At 41.5% G+C, this 20,494-nt stretch overlaps 1 protein-coding gene across 1 annotated transcript in view; it reads right to left on the minus strand.

The window, feature by feature from the left end:
• Positions 1 to 20,494, minus strand: part of COBL (cordon-bleu WH2 repeat protein) — a 431,588-nt gene that overhangs the window by 317,145 nt on the left and 93,949 nt on the right. The gene's annotated exons all lie outside the window — the stretch shown is intronic.

Raw genomic sequence — 20,494 nt, forward strand, 5'->3', positions numbered from 1 at the left:
CGGTACGCAAAGTGGGGGGCGGGAGAATTTCCAGGGGGGCGCGGCGGCTACAGAGGTTACATAGTTACATAGTAGATGAGGTTGAAAAAAGACATAGGTCCATCAAGTTCAACCTATGCTAAATTTAGACAACAGATACTTTATTCTATATCTATACTTATTGATCCAGAGAAAGGCAAACAAAAAACCCCATTAAGGGGAAAAATTAATTCCTTCCGACTCCAAGAATTGGCAATCGGATTAATCCCTGGATCAACATCCTTCCCATGTATACTTATTTGGTATATCCCTGTATACCTTTCCCATCTAAAAAGAAGTCCAACCTTTTTTTGAACAAATCTATTGTATCTGCCATCACAGTCTCCATGGGTAGAATTCCACATTTTAACTGCCCTTACTGTAAAGAACCCTTTCCTTGGTTGCTGGTGAAATTTCCTTTCCTCCAATAAGGGGTAGCCCCGAGTCCTTAGTACTGCCCGTGGGATGAATAGTTCTTTTGAAAGCTCCTTGTATTGTCCCCGAATATATTTGTATATAGTTATCATATCCCCTCTTAGACGCCTCTTGTCTAATGTAAATAAATCTAATTTAGCTAGCCTCTCCTCATAAGTTAGATTGTCCATCCCCTTTATTAATTTGGTGGCTCTTCTCTACACTCTCTCTAGTTCCATAATGTCTTTTCTTAGGATTGGTGCCTAAAATTGTACTCCATATTCAAGGTGTGGTCTAACTAGTGCTTTGTAAAGGGGCATAATTATGTTTACTTCCCTTCCATCCATTGCCCGTTTGATGCAAGATAAGATCTTGTTTGCCTTTGCAGCTACTGCATGACATTGGGCACTATTCCTAAGCCTGCAGTCTACAAGCACTCCTAAATCCTTCTCCATCAAGGATTACCCCAATATATCTCCATTTAATTTGTAAATCGCCTTTTCATTCTTGCATCCCAAATACATAACCTTACATTTATCTGTATTAAACCTCAACTGCCATTTACCTGCCCACGTTTCCAGTCTCTCCAAGTCCTTCTGAAGAGAAATTACATCCTGCTCTGATTCTATTACCTTACACAATTTAGTATCATTAGCAAAGATAGAGACTTTGCTCTCTATCCCAACCTCAAGGTCATTTAATAAACAAGTTAAAAAGCAGGGGTCCCAGTACCGATCCCTGAGGTATTCCACTCACGACTTTAGCCCAACCTGAAAAAGTTCCATTTATGACATCCCTCTGTGTCTGTCCTTTAACCAGTATTCAATCCAGGTGCATATATTATTACTGAGTCCAATTTTCTTTATTTTGTACACCAACCTCTTGTGTGAAACCGTATCAAAAGCCTTTGCAAAATCTAAGTAGACCACATCAACTGCATTTCCCTGGTCTAAATTCCTATTTACCTCCTCAAAGAAACAAATAAGGTTAGTTTGGCAAGATCTATCCATCATAAATCCATGCTGACTATTACTAATAATTTTGTTTTCCATTAGGTATTCCTGAATATTATCCCGTATTAAACCTTCAAGTAGTTTCCCTATTATTGAAGTCAGGCTTACAGGTCTGTAATTCCCCGGGTGTGATCTAGCTCCCTTTTTAAATATAGGCACCATCTGCTTTACGCCAATCTTGTGGTACTGAGCCTGTGGAAATGGAGTCCTTGAATATTAAATATAATGGTTTGGCTATTACTGAGCTTAACTCATTGAGACCTCTTGGATGTAAGCCATCGGGGCCAGGTGCCTTATTTACTTAAATTTTTTCAAGTCGCTTATGAACTTCTTCCTCAGTTAACCAATTGTTCATTAATATGGAGGTTTTGGCTTCCTCCTGCGGCACTACAATTGAAATTGATTCTTCCCTGGTAAACACAGAGGCAAAGAATTTGTTAAATATCTCAGCTTTTAAATGAAGTGCTGGGGGGACAGCGTGAGGCCTCTGCAGCTTCTCTTACCTGATCTTCGGCGATGCGTCGCCATGGTAACCAGTGTCAAATGACACTGCGGGGTCACGTGACATCACATTGCCATGGTAACGTGACATCACATGACCCTGTGACGTCATTTGACGCCAGAGCGAGGAGGAGAGGGGGAGCGAGGCAGGAGGTAAGGAGGCGGGAGGGGGGGGGGCGCAAATTAAAAACTTTGCACACCCCTGCTTTAAATTACAGTACAAGTAAATTTAGTGTGAAAAATATACAGTTAGCAACTAGTATGAAATTAGCAACTAAGCCTAAGAGACTAGTATTAAATTAGCTGAGAGTCCAAGGGCCACATCAAGGCACTTGTTAGGCCACCAGTTGAAGAGCCCCTGGTATATCGTTAAAATAGACACCTATGCCAAGAAAAGAATACATATACCTCATCCACTCACCTGGTCCGTGTGAAAAATTGTGGGTGCTCGGGGACATGTGGTGCTGAAAGATCGCGGTTCTCCTGCAGCACCTCTCGGAAGCAGACCTCTCAATCACCATTCTGTTGCCGAACCTGTGCCCCACAATGACTTGTATAGCACTATCCAAGGAACTGTGGGGAGCACCTCTGAAAAGCAACGCAGTGATTGACAGCTGTGCTTCCGAAGAGATTCTCCCCAGTCTTTTCTATGCCGTGTCCTGCAGCAGACCGGGACCGGTACAGGTTAGAGATTTTTTTTCAGCCCTATAGTATATATATATACAGTGGCGAGAAAAAGTTTGTGAACTCCAATGATAATTATGGAAATTCCATAGTTTTTCCATGACAACCTTCTTGAATCAAAACCAGTCTTTTTTTAAATATCCAATAGGGTTTATATTAACCAATTTTGTGTTTCTTTAAACAAAATAATGTATCAATTGGACAAACAATGAGTAATTAAGAGTCAGGGTATGTGCAAAAGTAAGTGGAATTCTGGTTTTATCAGCTATATTAAAGTGGATAATTAGATATTCAGGAGTGAGTTTGGGAGGCCCCTCACTATATAAAGATCAGAAACTTTGTAAGTTTGGTCTTCACCATACAGGTGTGTGGAACACGTCATGCCATGATCAAAAGAAATCACTGAGGACTACTGAAAAGCAGTTATTGATGCTCATCAGTCTCGAAAGGGTTATAAAACCATTTCTAAGGATTTGGGGCTTCACCAATCCACTGTCAAATTCAAGACCACAGTCACTCCACCCTGGAGTGGACGTCCTACCAAAATCTCTCCAAGAACAACCCGGCAAATCATCCATGAATTTTGGAAACTCTTGCCTTCTCTAATGTGAGTGTTCATGACTCCCATATCAGAAAAAGACTGGAACAAGAATGGTGTTCATGGAAGGATAGCCAGGGGGAAACCGCTGCTCTATAAAAAGCACATTGCTGCATCTGAAGTTCGCCAAAGAGCACATAGATGATCTACAAGACTTCTCGACAGATCACTCAAAGGTAGAACTTTATGGCCTCAATGAGAAATGTTTTGTTTGGCGAAAACCCAAACTACGCTCGAACAGAAGAACCTCATCCCAATCATCAAGCATGGTGGTGGAAGTGTGATGGTTTCAGGCTGCTTTGCTGCCTCAGGACCTGTACGGCTTGCCATCATTGACCCAGCCATGAATTCTACATTGTACTGTATCAGAAGATTCTACAAGAGAATGTCAGGCCATCCACCCGTGAGCAGAAAAGAAAATGGGTCATGCAGCAAAACAATGATCATAAACATACAAGCAGATCTACAAAAGAATAGCTGCAGAAGAAAACATTCTGCGTTTTCGAAGGACCTAGTCTGAGGTCCGGACCTAAACCCCATTGAAATATTGTGGTAGGATCTGAAGCGAGCTGTCCATGCAAGAAAGCCCACAAATGTCACTGAGTTGGAGCAGTTCTGTATGGAGGAATGGGCTAGAATTCATCAAAACCGATGTCAGACTGACCAGCAGTTACAGGAAATGCTTACAGATGCTGTCTCCGATTACGGCATACCATCCGTACGGCTCCAGACGGGAACTGGAAACCTCCCCCCCCCCCCCACAATTCACCCGGATTTTTCAAGCATCGCGGGTGAAAGCGCAGTGGGGGGGGGGGCACCAAATCACCCATTGGCAGCCGGCGAAGACGATCATAGCGTGTCCCTGGCGTGCGCACCAAAACCGGAGACTGGTAGTAGTTTAAGTCATTGCTACTCAAGGTCGTGCTACCAGGTACTGTACTGAATCTGGAACACAAGAAAAATGGGGGAGCACAATGTGAGGAAAGGTAAGTTGATGGTGTGTCTTCTTGTGTTCCATTATCATCAAGGGTCCTGGATAGATCCTGTTGGGGTTCCAAGTCACACGAGGACATCTTAAGAAAATTATCTTAAGGCTGTATCACACCCTTTTTACTTTACCATCTACTTCTAACATCCTATACACACCATATAGAGATAGTGCCCGGGTACTTTTTCGAACTGTACTGAATCTAAAGGTTCACATACTTTTTCACACATGGATATTGAATGTTGAATAATTTGTGGATAAATAAATGTTGAAAAAGTATCATGTTTTTGTGTCATTTCTTTGTCCAGGCTACTGTCATTGCTTTTAATTCTAGAAAAAAAGGTGAGGGAGTTCTGACGCGAGGATGGGATAAGGGGGGGATATTTCTTGGACATGCAAAATAATATACATATTTATTCACATTTCCAAATCGTTTCGAATCTACCTATGTTATTATTTTTGTAAATGATAATTATTACATTCTTTTACATTTTTTTTTAGATTATCATAATAATGCTATAAAATCTACGACGTGCTCTAAGTAAAACAGAGGAACAGCGTTCCACCTGAGAAAAGCCCTGCATACTTTACTCATCTTCAGGAATAGTATTATCACAAAGGGCTCCAATGAGTTGCAATGCAAGGGCACTGTGAACCTATAATGGTACTTTGGTTTGCAATTAAATGAAGGATCCTCTAGGACTCAAGTTCCCAGTTTTTGTTCTGCTTATTACAGTCTCATTTCTTACTGACATACATATACCAGTTTGCTTATGTTATTAAAATATTATATAAAACTTACAGGTCAATGTTACCTACTTATCATAGAGACCACGGTCATTTTCCACTTTCTCAAATAAATCAGAGAAATGATTTGGCAATAATAATAATAATTCAGAAAACACTTTTTATTGGTTGATTTTTTTTAATGAAAAATAAAGGATATCATGCAGGCTGTTCAATTCAATGAAAATGTTCAGGATTTTCCCCTGCAGGAAGTCACCGTCCGAAATGATGTCAGTAGGCCTAATTGTGTCTGTCTTTGCTCTGCTTTTTCCCCTGCCGCTCACTGAGTTTCACAGCCATCAAGAGCATGAAGGAATTCTGCTGCAGTAATTGATACCAATCTGTACTATGTACACAACAGAGGTTCCATGAGTTCACTCACAGGTCACTCACCTGTACACAGCAAGAACAAGTAAGGCATTACCCCCACCTTTCAGCAAGCCTCTGTCCAGCCTGCTCAGAGCAAGTGATACTTTGCGGGATACACTATGGTACATCATTGATAAGGGAGAAAAACACCGAAGGCTTCTGCAATTAAATTTAAAGGAGCAATTAATGCACTTTTTTTAAATTATTATTATTTTTTTAACATAGGTTTGAAGCAGGGTATCTCTGGAGATGAACCCCATTCCTTTCAGCTCCAGGGGCCCCTTTGCTTTCTGAGATATAGAAGTCCAAATAGGGTGCCGGTATCTCAGCAAAGTTTAAAGCTCCTGCATCACACGGGCCAATAGGAAGTCGAACATGATGACGTCACGGCATCCTATTGGCCTGTAGGGCGTGGGAGCTTTGAAACTCCGCCATTATGTGAACCCTGTCAGCCGAGCGGCTGCGGCACTCCCTACAAAGGTAAGCATCTCCGGAAGTAGGGTGTCCCTGGTGCTGAAATGAATGGGGTTCAGCTTTGCAGACTCCCTGATTTAATCTAATGTTTGAAAAAAAAAAAATTGTTAAAAAAAATCGCCCGCTTGGATTGCCTCTTTAGAGCAGCAATTCCAGCAAAAATGTAAATTCTATTTTTTGCATAATTTAAACCAGAAGGTACTATAGTGCCAAATAGCTTTTTTTTCGATGTTGGTGCTCCTCATGGTTACATAGTTACATAGTAGATGAGGTTGAAAAAAGACATGTGTCCATCAAGTTCATCCTATGCTAAATTTAGAAGACAGATACTTTATCCTGTATCCGTACTTACAGTATATTAATCCAGAGGAAGGCAAACAAAATTTGGTGAATCCCGGATGGCCAACAGGCAAACACAACTCATGACATTGCGGCTTCCTAATAGCCTACGAATCATGTGAGATGTGTTGGCCATGTTCTTTTCCCAGGAAGGAACATCAGTGATACATCAATAACTCCTTGGATTGGCCGGTTCCTTTAATCCCCGGATTTTTCTGGATCTGTCTCAAAAAGGCGATTCGCCATTTCCGATTTTTTTTCGACAGAGATCAATCCGTTTCCGGAATGATTTTTAAGAATCCGAACACGGATAAAATCTGTTTATTTGCTGTTCACCAGAAAGAAGCTGATTTATAAGACATGGGATACAATGGTATGATAGAACTCATTGTTTATTGAATATGCTGTTCATTCTTTATTTGACAGCTACCCCCATGTTACTTGATTTAGGGAGGACTAATGAGATTGGAAACCCACTCTTCCAAAACCTAAATGACTTGCCTCTGAATAGCTCAACAGCCACTGAATATAGCCCATGCCCACTACATTAATATGAGCACTTCACGTCATTAAGAACAGGGGCTGCATGCATGCGATCTTCGTAAATCCTGTATAAAACATTCTTTGCATGCGTGGTGTCTTGTTTCCATTCAAATAATGCATGTGCTGTATATTTTATTAGATGCAGACAGTGATGGGATGAGAGCGCTGAGATGCTTTTGCAATGAGTCAGAGAGCTTCAGTTTCCTGGCATTGGTGAATAACTCAAGGTGTGGCAGCCCTCCCAAAAGAGCAGTATGACCCAGTTGCTGCTTGAAACTAGAGCAGCTGAAGAATTGGCAACTTTTTTTTGAGGTATGCCTGGTATTCTGCAGTAACATTACCACGGAATCCTGTAGCATGCCTGGGTATCTATGGGGACAATGATTCCAGACATCTTTACCATACCTAGGTTGTCGTTTCTTATAAACCCCTTGTAATATACAAGGACTTTGTTGTCATTCTTTTTTTAAGCCACAGCATGATCGAGAACTACACAATTAGCGCAGCAATTCCCCCAATTAATTTATTTGGATAACTTTTTTTTTTTTTAATAATAATATTTAAATTGAGGAGTCCTTTGGAGCTAAACCCCTTTCCCTTTAGGGAAATCAAAATTCCTGCCTATCTTTGCTGGTCCCATGGAGTAATAGGAAGCCGCAAAGTCATCAGCGAGATGATATTGCAGACTCCTATTGGATGTCAGCAGGCACCATCTTTGAATGTCCAGAAAGGAGCACAGACAATTATACCGACAAGTATTTAGGGAACCAGATGCATGTGATAAGTTTAATAAAGGCAAACTTGTGTTTTTTTCTAAGTTGCAAACGACTTTTTTTTGGTACTCTCCCTATTCAATATGATATTGAGTGTGGTAATGCAGTCATTGTTAACGGTGTGTTACACGGCTTCTCACCTATTCAATATATTGTGAAGCAGATTCCCACTGCTGAAGAGGAGATCAGCTTAATTCAAATGGGATTCATCATAGTAGCTGAACAGCTTTAACAGTGCTCCAGCTGCTTAATGGAGTACAGTATGCATTTCTTGAGGATAAAGTCTAACTCAATATGGATATTTTCTTTTTCTCCAGTATAATCATCCTTATATAGATGTCACAGTGGTCCACTATGCAAATGAATGCTATGCAAATGAATGGACTTGAAAAAACAAATTGGTAGAACAGCGAGAACCGAACAGCACCAATCAACTCACCAGAGGTAGAAAAAATAAAAAAGTTTTATTGAATCACATACTAAAAAAACAAAAACAGACTAACAATAAAAAATCCCTCCTACGCGTTTCAGGCTCTCCAGCCCTTTCTCAAGGAGTATGACAGGGGTCTGATAAGATGATGTATATATAGCCCCTCCTCTAAACTCTCAGACACCTGAGTAGTTTAGACACTGGATGCTCTGTCTCGTTGAAGAATAAGTCTCATGTGTTCCATTATTCGAATCTTAAACATACGTGACGTAAGACCAATGTATCTTTTATTGCAACCGCATATAAGCATGTAGATAACAAAATCTGTGTTGCAGTTAATAAAAGTAGTGATGTTATATGACCTGGTGTTTTCCTTATCCGAAAAAAGTTTTGTCTTAGTTACATATGGACATATCTTGCATCTATTGCAAGGATCGAATCCTGTCAATTTTGGAAAAAAATCTTTTTTTAGAACGAGTTTTATCTGCTAAAATTACCCAATGTAGATAGTTTCTTAAATACAAATTTGGGAGTCATTGTTGTTATTTCTCTCAGAAGAGGATCAACATTGAGAATAGACCAATGTTTGTGAATTATACGTTTGATCGCATGAGCTTGATTACTGTAAGTGGTTATGAAATAAGGAGAATCCAGGTCAGATATTATTTCATCTTGTTTATCTCGTTTAAGAGAAACCTGACTACGATCCAACATCTCATCTCTATTTTGATTTAGAGCATTAAGATTGGCCTCAATCAGAATTTTTTTATCATATCCTCTGGCCTGGAAGCGATTGGTAAGTTCTAAGGCTCTATGATGGTAATCGTCAAGATTGGAACAGTTTCGGCGTAAGCGTATGAACTGGCCATAGGGTATTCCTCTGAAAAGAGTATGACTATGTGCACTGCGTGCATGAAGAAGAGTGTTTCTAGAATGATCTTTTCTATAAATATCCGTATGGACTAATCGATCAATGCCAACAAACAATTTAAGATCCAAATAATGTATATAATGTGAGTGATATTGTGAAGTGAAGGTGAGATTGAATGGGTTGTCATTGATATAGTCAAGGAAGGCCAGTAGTTGTTCAGTGGAACCCCTCCATATCAACAACAAGTCGTCAATATAGTGTTGATAGAAATGTATGTGATGACGTTAGGGATTTGTATCTCCAAACACGTGGGACTCCACCCACCACCCCATGAATAGATTTGCATAGGATGGTGCGAAGCATGTACCCATGGCCGTCCCACGTGTCTGGAGATAGAAAGTACCCATAAAAGAAAAATAGTTATGGTGAAGTAAAAATTGTATACTATCAAGATTGAATGAAATGTGTACTGTGGATAATGATGAATCTATTTCTAGAAAAAAACTAGTGGCTAAAAGACCATCTGTGTGTGAAATTATAGTGTAAAGTGAGGATACATAAAGTGTTACCCAAAGAAAATTGGAAGACCAGGAATAGTGCTGAAATAATGTGTGAAGATGGGAGGTGTCTCTTAGGTATGAAGGAAGTGTGTGAACTAAAGGTTGCAAATAGTGATCAATATAATTGGATAAGTGTTCACCCAGTGGACCGATACTAGATACAATAGGACGCCCATGGGGTTTGTGAAGAGATTTGTGAATTTTGGGTAAATGATGGAAAATAGGTGTAATAGGGTGATTGCAGTGCAGATAGTCATACTCTTTGTCTGATAGTACTTGGAAAATGTTGCCCTCTTCTAGTAAATCATCCAATTCTCTGAGAAAGATGTTAGTTGGGTCAGATTTCAATGAAACATATGACAGCCGATCGTCCAACTGTCTAATTGCCTCAGCGCAATAGTAAGCCCGATCCAGAACCATGACGGCTCCCCCTTATCAGCATTTTTGACAACAATATCTGTGTTGTCTTTAAGGGAGGAAATAGCATGCCGTAGCTCTGGTCGTAAATTGTCACCGTGCTGGGGATAGACAGTGAACTGGATGCCTTTGTCTAAAAGTGATAGATCTCTTTCGACTGCCTGTTGAAACGGATTGATAGAATTGTCATTAGAACGGTCTGGACAGAATTTTGATTTATTACATAATCCTGATGGTTGTCTACCTAAAAAGTTATTTGTGATATCAGGTATGTTCTTCTGACAGCTCTATCATATCATGAAAAAAACATTGGTCACGAAATGTCATTTGGTTAGAAATGTCAAAAATAGGTCATTCATATTTGAGATTCTCATGTTCCAAGTTACATGGATCATGGATGTCTTCTCCCCTTTGTATTTGTTTATTTTTGAAAAATCTCTTGAGAGATAATTTTCTAATAAATTTATATAAATATACTATTGTAGAAAAAAGATTTAATCTTTATTAGGGGCAAAAGTCAAACGCAAATGAATGCTCAGAAAGTATTAGAGGAAAAAGGCAAAAAATATGCACAAAATATTATTACATTGGCTCAACCAAATGTAGCAAAATATAAGTATTGTACCGGCTTCAAGGTGCAAATATTAAGATGTGGCTTTGAATGTATAATTCATTTTAAACCATGCTGAATGAGGGGCTGCCCAGGTGGGCCCTCTCTCTCCCAAGCTCAACAGGACCACAACATTCAACAACTTCTTTCTCGCACGCCCAGCTAAACAACTCGCTCAAAAGTAGTAGTCCTAATATAAAGTGATGTCAGGGTCATTACTGTGGTGTCAGGGATTGACCATGATTGCCTACAGATACAGGGCATATTCGAGTAGCTGTGAGTTGTGTATATTCGTGCAGAAAGAGGTCACTGCAATCAGAATGTCAGGCTTTGGTATTCTGTAAGTCCTTTTCGCATGTGCAAACCGTGCAGAGAAGAATTTTTCAAAAGCGGTTTCGTTCCGGCTCTGCAAATCCAAGAGGAATTACCAAAAAAAGGCTAAAACGCAAATAAAATTGTCAACTCGCTGGGGAGGGGGGGAGAGACAGAGATAAGCTAATTTAGTACAGTCAAGTTGTGTACAGGCGGTCCTCGGTTATCCGACGCAATGCGTTACTCAAAATGGCGTCGGATAGGAACACTGTTTAAATCAAACGTTCCGTTCCTGAAGGCATTTTTAATGCTAAAATACACAGAAAATGTTACTCAAGCAATAAGATATGCAGCACACACATAGATTATGATGGAACCATTATATTTATTGATTCCAGAACTGTAAAATAAAACTATAAAAATAAAACTATGCTGTATTCTGTACAGAAATGTACATGAGCAAAAAAAACCACATCAATTATTGGAGGAAGATGATTGGGGGGGGATCTTCAACAGACAACGGACTTTTTGGAGGTGATGTAGGTGGAGTTGAAGGTTTCGGCCTCTTGAAGAATCTCTTCATTGAAGTCTGGACAGATCCTTTCCTTTTCTGCGTGTAGATCTCTCTATAGCAGCTGATTTGGTTAGACACCCCACGACTGACTGTTGAACTCCGTTCAATGTTAGGGTCATTGTCCTCAAATATGGCCAGTGCGCTATCAATGTGCTTGAATGCCGCAGCCAACATTTTGCTTGACAATGATTTACGTGGCTGTGGCTGTGCCGCATCAGCAGATTGGTGGGCCTCCTCTTCAGCAATTTTTTGCTCTTCTAATTGCATGAGGTCTTCATTGCTCAACTCGTTAGAATGTGAGGCGAGCAACTCCTCAATATCCTCAGTTTCCATCTCCAAGTTGAGATCTCTGGCCATTTGCACAACAGTTTCTGTAACTTCTGCAACAGTCTCTGTAAGGCCTTGGACATCAGACACAAAATCAGGGCACAAATTACGCCAAACTCCATTTAAATTGGATTGTTTAACCTCATTCCATGCCTCTCCGATGTTTCTCACTGCATGGAGAATGTTGTAACCCTTCCAAAATTATTTTAATGTTGGACCACCTTCCACATTGGTTGCTCTGATGGCCTGGGCAAATGTTCGCCTAAGATAGTAGGCCTTGAAGGAAGCGATAACCCCCTGGTCCATCGGCTGTATCAATGAGGTGGGGTTGGGGGGCATGAACACCACCATGATGTTTGGATGATGGTCATCCAGGTACACGGGATGGCCAGGAGCATTGTCCAGGAGCAGCAATGCTTTGAAATCGAGGTTCTGGTTCATGCAATATAATTGCACAGCTGGAATAAATTGATGCTGGAACCAGTCCTCAAAAAGGCTCCCTGTTACCCATGCCTTACGGTTGGACTTCCAAATCACTGGAAGTGTGCTCTTTGCATAACCCTTGAATGCCCTAGGGTTTTCTGCATGATAAACAAGCAAAGGTTTTAGCTTGAAATCACCTGCAGCATTTGATCCAAGCAGAAGAGTCAGCCTGTCCTTTGCAACTTTAAACCCGGGCATAGATTTTTCCTCTTTTGCAATGTAGCTTCTACTGGGCATTTTCTTCCAGTAGAGCCCAATCTCATCAACATTGAACACTTGACGTGCGCAATAGCCACCGTCCTCTATAATTTTGGCCAATGTAACAGGGAAGGTTTTAGCTGACTCCTCATCCGCACTAGCAGCTTCCCCGGTCACTTTAATGTTATGCAAGTTTGCCCTCTCTTTAAACCGCATAAACCAGCCCTTACTTGCAGTGAACGTTTCCTCAGTGGTCCCTTCTCCATGCTGTTGCTTAATGTCCTCATACAGACTCAAAGCCTTGGCCTGAATTAAGGCTAAACTAATGGGCACATGGGATTGATCTTCCAGCCATATGATGAGGAGTTTTTCTACCTCAGCAATATACCCAACACGTTGCCTTATTGTTGTACCTTGCATAGGTGCTGAGCCCTTGATCTGTTCCAAGATTCTTGCCTTGTCTTTGATTATTGTCACAATAGTTGTGCGAGGTATATCCAAGGCACGTCCAATTTCTGTGTTCGTCTCTCCTTTCTCAGAGCGCTTTATTATGTTTTGCTTGGTCTCCAAAGTTATAGATTTTCTATTCCTTTTTGGAGTAACAGTACTTTGCTTTTTGCTTTGATCAGCCATGGTTTAGGGCCTAAAATACACCACCAAACCTTCACACAGACTGTTCAGAATGATTTCCTTAGCCCGCAGCCGTCTGGTTGTTCATTTGTAGAAATTTTTTAAAGCGTCGTAAGAGCGTCGGATAAGCCGTTCGGGCGTCGTAAAACGGGCCATAGGGATGCATTGACAAGCGTCGGATAAGCCGTTCGTCGTAAAACGAGGACCGCCTGTATATATATGTAACATGGTATGTCCCGTAATACCACTCTTTCCCACATAGTATATCTGTTATGCAAGTCCTGTTAGCTCCAGGCAGTAACAGGTTAATCTATGGGCCAGTGACCCCCTTATGCTCCACTTGTAAGTGAAGGAAGTAAGGAGGTGACTCATTGCTTGTGTACAGCATATCAGAGATAGGTACAGTCCATGAGCCGCCCCTTCCAGAGACTTCCAAGTGAGAGTAGCAAAGTTAGTTTAGTCTTGCCCTGCCTGCAAAGGAGAGAGCATGGGCTGTGAGACTCTCCCATGGTACGGATGAGCTGGCCCATCCCAGGCCAAAAGGCCTGGGACCATCAAGACTCAAGGCCCCATACTATCAAGGTACGCATCATCCAGAAGTCCTGGGACTTTGAATATCAACATCTATGCTGTAAGAAGAACTGCTGCAGTATGTCCAATAAATATATCTGTTCACTATACCTCTGCCTGGGTGTTAGTTCCTGGGCAGGAGGGGTAAGGAGTGTTGTGGTGGGAACTGACGTCTTGCACCTCAGGAGTCCATCACAGCTGAAGGCACTGAAGCACTGATGATATAGAAACAAAGAACCCCAAAAGCCTGTCCTGTTGCCCCTTACCATCGTGGCTACTCAGCTTTCCTGAACCAGCATGTTTGCTTCAGCACCACACTAACACAGTAATGCAATATATCTCCCAGAGAGGTGGGGGAACACGTGTTACATACTGCTGCGCCAGCCTTTATTCTAAAACTTCTCATTGTCGTTGCATCTCCTGTATTCCACGCACTATAAATTTTGCATCCCCCGTGTTCATGCCGCATTTGCGCCGCCCAGCACTCACGGTTGATCCGTGGTTGATCTGTTTAATTACTGGTTTTGGATTTAATTGGGGGCAATTCTTCGCGTATCCGCCAGGTGACAGATATTCATGAATTGTAATGAATTCTAATGTGTACACTACTTGTTCTACAGTAATGTGTCGACTTGCAGGAGTTTAAAAAAAACGTCTACCACAGTGGTCCATTGTGAATTGACCTTGGTACTGAAGACGTTACTGTATCAATTAAGGTGTTTCATAATAAAAACTCAATGCTCTGTGTCTTTTTTACACAATTGCCGACCGACGCAATGAGTACAGAGCAGTATGTGTGCAAAAGACATGACTGTACTTATGCATTTTTAATATGTTCTGCAATTAATGCAGCAGATGATAAAATGGCTACAGTTGCTGAAATCTATGATTATTTCAGTGCAAAGTATGACTTTTATAAATTTTCACCTGATGCTCATGGGTGGAAGCGTGCAATAAGGAAAAAGTTAAGTAGCGATCCGTGTTTTTCGTATTGCTCCTGCACACGGAGTTAAAGGAGGGTATTGGTGTGTGATGCCAGATGTTTCCAGTATCTTTGATCATGGAGACTTCAAAAGGAGAAAGGTCAGATTTAATCAAAATAAGATTCGTCAATCCCAGGCAAGCAATGTAACAGCGCCTGCACCAATGCAAGCACCGGCTTACAATAACAGTCCGACTGTCAGTGAAAACCTGGTGGCCGGCAACCCTTGCTATCTGTCCCCACCAGGATGCCTGCAAAACTTCCAGCCTGAGCCTGAATTTACATACAGATACCAGCAAGCTTGCATGTACCAAAAAGATTTCCATCCATCATTCCATCAGCTGTCAACTACAGGTGTAGCAGGTCCGCTGTCACCTGTCAACTACGTGTATAATGAAGACTGCAGGAGTCATATAATGAAGGTAAATACAGTATAATTTACTACAGCAACTACCTGTATTACACTACCTGTATTACACTACCTGTATTACACTACCTACAGTTCAAGCTACCATATTTTGTTCTTTTTTTTAAATATCAATACATTATGCACACAGACAAGTGATTAGTTACTGCAGATCAGTCCGTTCTCCTGTAATCAATCGCTTTGCTCAATGTTATTTAGTTCTATTATTTTATTCACAATTCTAGAAAATGTAGCCAGCAATATGATTGGCTGAGCAGTTACTACAGTAGATACTGAACAATTGGTGGACAGCTAGGCGCATTTGTGTATATCTCATGGTACCTTGTTGAAACACACATGCGTATCATCACATTCCCACCCCCCACCCACCTCACACGCAGTCTTACTACAGTAACAAAACAACGGTAATGCAACCGCTTATCAACACCGCCAGCCTCCCCTCCCCCCGAGCCATTCATGAAAATTCTTGTAGCATTCTTGAAGGAACCATTACAGTACAGTATGTGAAATGTTATACTTACTGTATGTTTTATAAAAGGTGGTAGAATTAAACAATTTTAAAAAAGTAACTTTTTTTAGAGTAAAGACATTATTTTATAACTTTTGAACAACAGAACAATCAAGCAGCAGCAATAACGGAACTATATAATATACTGTACCAGTAATAATTGTATTTTTCCTCAGAAAAGAAACTTTGTCATCAAGCGGAGAAAAGCAAAAGGAGGGATATCGATCCCCACAAACATCCCTTTAAATAACATAGGGAGAGACACCTATGTTCAAAAAGGAGCACACCTGAGGTATCTGGGATATATGTTAATGAGATAAGCAAAATATATTTAAATGATCACACCCCACACCTCATAATGTATCCCCTCAAATCCTCATAAAGTATTTCCATAAGACCAATACTCACAAATTTAAGGCCCCTTGTGATGAAGTGGGTACTAGTGTTATACCCACCATCCCCGCCACAATCATAAACCACAATCTCTGCCATTCTGGGCAGCAGCTCTAGCATTGAACTAAAACAGATTCGGTCCGCTTCAAAACAAAGTATAATCTGTGCGGATTGGCTGTTTAACCATGCGGTTTGTCACTTTTTATAAACGCGTTTTGAACTATGCGATTTGTAATACAGAATATGTTTAGTTGTCAAATTTGAATCCGTGACTTATGACATGACCATGTCAAACCCTGTGGATTTACAAGGACACACATTCAGCTACTAGAACAGGGATAGGCAATTATTTTGGCTGGCGGGCTACTTGCTGAGCTTTGGTAAACATCGGGAGCCAGACATTTAATGTAGATTACGTGTGTGGCCCCACGTGACCTCACGTGATCGGATCCCCACCTCACCTGCTTCTCCCCCACATGCTCCCCTCTTCTGCAGTTTCTCCCCCACATACTCTTCTTCTCACCTGTATCTCCATGCCCCCAATATCTCTTACTCCCTTCACTCACCCCCTCCTTTCTCTCACCCCCCCCCCCCCTCTCTTTCTCTCTCTCGCCGCTTCCTCTCACTCACCCCCCTCCTTTTTCTGGCTTCTCCCCTCCCATCTCCCACTCCTTTTTTCACTCACTTTACTCTCCCCATTTTCACCCCCTCCCATCTCACACCCACTCCCCTTACCTCCCTTCTCACCCACTCCCCTTACTTCCCTTCTCACCCTCTCCCCTTCCTCCCTTCTCACACTCTGCCCTTACTTCAATTCTCACCCCCTACCCTTATCTCACTTATTATCCCCTACCCTTAGCTCCCTTCTCTCTCATCCCCTCCCCTTACCTCGCTTCTCACCCCCTACCCTTACCTCCCTTCTCACCCCCACCCCTTACCTCGCTTCTCACCCCCTCCTCTTACCTCACTTCTCCCTTACCCGTCCCCATTTCACTTCTCTCTCTCACCCCCCTTCTCTTCCATTTCTACCTGATGTAGTAGAAAAATGGGGGAGCAGCACCCATGGATGGAGCCTACGCACGAGGAGAACACAGAAGTTGCCGAACTTCCGGTGGAGCATAGCGTCTATGTTAGGCCCCACCTGAGTGGGTCACTGCTCTCTCCTGCCACTACCAATCTTACATTCTGAGGTGAGAGAGTGCGGGCCAGAGAGAATGGTTTGGTGAGCCGAATTTGTCTCACCCCTGTGCTAGAATATGCCCTGGTGTTTATTCAGTGCACAGTGTGAATAATAATACCGGCTCTTTTTATGATATATTACAAGACTTACACTCATGAACATTCTGTAAGTGTATCGCAGAAGGAATGGTAAAGTACGTACTAACCAGAGCTTGTGAAAATTCTCGCCATTCTTGCCATTATCTAAGGCAGTGAGTGATTCCATATTAAACTTACCAGAACTAATAAAAATTCCAATTCAGTTTGCTTACACTACTGTATATTTATTATTGAGCCTTTTAATTAAATATAAACAACATCATGTGCCACAGTGGAAATAAATACAAAGCATTTGTCAGTAGCTCGGTATCCAGAGACACAAACAAATGTGGAAACACATGAAATATTCCCTGGTTATTATTTAGATATGACCTGTACTTGTAAACAAATCATATTATGAAAAAAAAAAAGTAGTATTCCTACAGTAGCTGCATACTCCATAAAGTTATTGAATTATAGTGTTACCGAAATATTCCTTTATAGGGCCAGGTTTTAGCTCACCTTGTTCTGTTCTACTAAACAGATCCTTGGAGGTGTCTGGCCCTCCTTTCAGATCTGAGCTTGTTACCAATTCTCCAATTGGAAAAAAAAAGGTATAAAAAACCTCCGTGTCAGTTTAAATTACACTCTCTACTGAAGAGGTGGTGAGTGTCTATGGCTGGCTGGAATAAGAGAAATGTGTAAGTATTATTATTTTTCACTAGGGAATTTGTGTACCCACAGTTTTGCTGCATAATAAGAGAACTTTGTTACTGGATTATGCCATTTTTTCATTGCACTAAATCACAAAAAAACATTATGCTTCATTCATTTAACACTTTCAGGGCACTTTCACATATTTTACCAAGCTTAGTCCATAGGACAGTAAGAAATAGTATTAATTCAGTGAAGATACCTGCTATATTTGGAGTTTACCTTGACTGGATTGGCAGGCTTGAATCATGTTTTGATCAAAAGATGCAACTAAATTACTCCTTTGTTATTAGACTTAGGTTCTAAATGTAGAAATGTTGATAGTAAATTGAAAACCAATTGTATTTTTGTTTTCCACAAATCTAAAATCATATTATAAGCTATTTCTGTAGTATAGTGTTTTCCAACAGGGGTTCCCGCGTGCCTCCCTATGAGGGTTAGGGTTGCCAGGTGTCCGGTTTTCACCCGGACAGGCCGGAAATTATGTTGCCTGTCCGGTATAAAATCGGAGGTAATACCGGACACATATGTCTGGTATTACCATTTTTGCGGTGGCGGGTGGCAGCGCAAGCGTGAGGGCGGCACGAGGGCAGGCAGTGCAGAGAGTACTGAGACTGGGGGGCGGGCAGGAGCACTCATGTGTCTGTGTCTGTGTGCAGCCTGTCCCTGATTGGAGGAGCGGAGACCCAATCAGAGGACAGCGGGGGTGGAGCCCACACCCCGGCGGCCCAGAGACGTCTGTGAGACTGTCCTTCCTGGCAATAAGGTAAGGACACAGATTGTGGGGCCAGGGTGAGATGGTGAGAGGATGGGGGGGGGCCAGGGTGAGATGGTGAGAGGATGGGGGGGGGCAGGGTGAGATGGTGCAAGGATGGGGGGGCAGGGTGAGATGGTGACAGGATGGGGGGGCCAGGGTGAGAGGATGGGGGGCAGGGTGAGAAGATGATGGGGGGACAGGGTGAGATGATGATAATGGGGGGGGGAGATAAGATGGTATGGGGCCCAGCCTGGGGAGATGAGATCATGATGATGGGGGATATTTTAAATGTATTGCGGAGGTGTGGGTATATTTTATATGTATTGGGGAGGTGGGGGTATATTTTATATGTATTGGGGAGGTGGTGGTATATTTTATATGTATTGGGGAGGTGGGGTATATTTTATATGTATTGGGGAGGTGGGGGTATATTTTATATGTATTGGGGAGGTGGGGGTATATTTTATATGTATTGGGGAGGTGGGGGTATATTTTATATGTATTGGAGAGGTGGGGGTATATTTTATATGTATTGGGGAGGTGGGGGTATATTTTATATGTATTGGGGAGGTGGGGGTATATTTTAAATGCATTGGGGATGTGGGGGTATATTTTATACTGTATGTATTGGGGAGGTGGGGGTATATTTTATATGTATTGGGGAGGTGGGGTATATTTTATATGTATTGGGGAGGTGGGAGTATATTTTATATGTATTGGGGAGGTGGGGGTATTTTTTAAAATGTATTTGGGGGAGGCGAAGGTATTTTTTTAAATGTATTTGGGGGAGGTGGGGGTATTTTTTAAATGTATTTGGGGGGAGGTGGGTGTATTTTTTTTAAACGTGTTTGGGGGGTGTGGGGGTATTTTTTAAATGCATTTGTGGGGCGTGGGGGTATTTTTTATATGTGTTCGGGGGGGCATGGGTGTCCAGTATTTTTGGACAAGCCACCTGGCAACCCTAATGAGGGTCCCTTCAATTTACAGGTCCTTTGAAAATTGTACCAAATACACAAGAATTTACAATGCATCTGATATCAGACGCGCTATTAGAGAGGGTTAGGGCTCCTTACAATGCATCTGATCTCAGATGCGCTATTAGAGGGAGTTGGGGTTCCTTACAATGCATCTGATCTCAGACGCGCTATTAGAGAGGGTCGGGGTTCCTAACAATGTATCTGATATAAGACGCACTATTAGAGAGGGTTGGGGTTCCTTACAATGCATCTGATATCAGACACACGATTAGAGAGGGTTGGGGTTCCTTACAATGCATCTGATCTCAGACGCGCTATTAGAGGGAGTTGGGGTTCCTTACAATGCATCTGATATCAGACACGCTATTTGAGAGGGTCAGAGTGCCACAGAATTTCACAATATAATTAACCAAAATCAAGGCTGGAAAACAGTGCTGTAGAAGTTAGTGTCGGTGTTACTAACAGGGAGGCATTTGACAATCAATTTATCATCAGTAAATAACCAAAGTACTTTATCGATCTGCAATTCATCAGTAATCATTTCACAACATTTACGCCACTGTTCTCTTTCCGTGCTCTTTAATTCCGCAGTGTTAATGCATTTATATTATTGCCAAAATAAAAGGGCTTCTTCATACTGTAGGTACAGTTCGTATGCAAATCATGTCATATTTCCAGCTCATCAGACAAGGAAAACAACCTCATACATTTGCATGTCTGTGCTCTTGGCTTTGTGTCAGTATCCCCACATCTCAATCTTTTGGAGATGAGTATGAATAAATCAGTTTTCTGTTCAAAACTGTGTAGTGTATGTTCTCGATTAAGGTTTGTGTGGGATAACATGCCGTGTTACATTGTAGGCTCATGTAAGTGTTGAACAGATCAGGTTTTCCTTATGAAAACCTAAGGTATTAAATTCTCATCACCTATTTACAGTACACTACAGTCCATTTATTCATACATAATTGCAATAACAGAATGAGCACACATGCTTTTT

This window comes from Ascaphus truei, chromosome 2 (assembly GCF_040206685.1).
Source record: "Ascaphus truei isolate aAscTru1 chromosome 2, aAscTru1.hap1, whole genome shotgun sequence".
Taxonomy (NCBI): Eukaryota; Metazoa; Chordata; class Amphibia; order Anura; family Ascaphidae; genus Ascaphus; species Ascaphus truei.